This window comes from Rhincodon typus, unplaced genomic scaffold, assembly GCF_021869965.1.
Source record: "Rhincodon typus isolate 14 unplaced genomic scaffold, sRhiTyp1.1 hic_rhity00009528, whole genome shotgun sequence".
Taxonomy (NCBI): domain Eukaryota; kingdom Metazoa; phylum Chordata; class Chondrichthyes; order Orectolobiformes; family Rhincodontidae; genus Rhincodon; species Rhincodon typus.
In genome coordinates, this window is record NW_025975166.1 from 4,108 (window position 1) to 5,007 (window position 900).

General features: G+C 49.6%; 1 protein-coding gene across 1 annotated transcript in view; it reads right to left on the reverse strand.

The window, feature by feature from the left end:
* The window catches only part of LOC125482379 (organic solute transporter subunit alpha-like), a gene marked incomplete at its 5' end in the record, with an annotated part of 5,156 nt that overhangs the window by 1,324 nt on the left and 2,932 nt on the right, over positions 1–900 (reverse strand). The gene's annotated exons all lie outside the window — the stretch shown is intronic.

Sequence of the window (900 nt, forward strand, 5' to 3'; positions counted from 1 at the left end):
CAACCCAACTCCACCCAATCCAACCCAACTCATTCCCACCCAACCCAACCCAACCCAACTCAACTCAACTCAACCCAACCCAACTCAACTCAATTCAGCTCCATCCAGATCAACTCAATCCAACCCAACACACAACCTAACTCAACCCAACACATCCTAATTCAACCCAGCTCAACACAAATACAACCCAAACACAACGCAACTCAACCCAGCCCAACAGAACACAACACATCCCAAATGAACCCAGCTCAACACAATACAACACAAAACAACCAAAGCCAACCCAACACTACTCAGTGCAAACTCACCTAGTCCAACCCAACCCAACTCATTCACCCCAACTCACCCAAACCCAACATAACCCAATCCAAGTCACCTAGTCCAACCCAACCCAACCCAACTTACCCACCCCAACCCAACATAGCCCATCCCAACTCAACCCAACATAGTCCATCCCAACTCAACCCAACATAACCCATCCCAACTCAACCCAACATAACCCATCCCAACTCAACGCAGCCCAGCCCAACCCATTCTCAACTCAACTCAACATAACTCATCCCAACTCAAACCAACATAACCCATCCCAACTCAAGCCAGCCCAGCCCAACCCATTTTCAACTCAACCCAACATAATCCGTCCCAACTCAACCCAACATAACCCATCCCCAACTCAACCCAACATAACCCATCCCCAACTCAACCCAACATAATCCATCCCAAGAGATAGTTGGAACTGCAGATGCTGGTGAATCCAAGACAACAAGGTGCAGGGCTGGATGAACACAGCAGGCCAAGCAGCATCATAGGAGCAGAGAGGCTGACGTTTCGGGCCTAGACCCTTCATCAGAAAAGGGGGAGGGGAAGGGGGTTCTGAAATAAATAGGGAGAGAGTGGGAG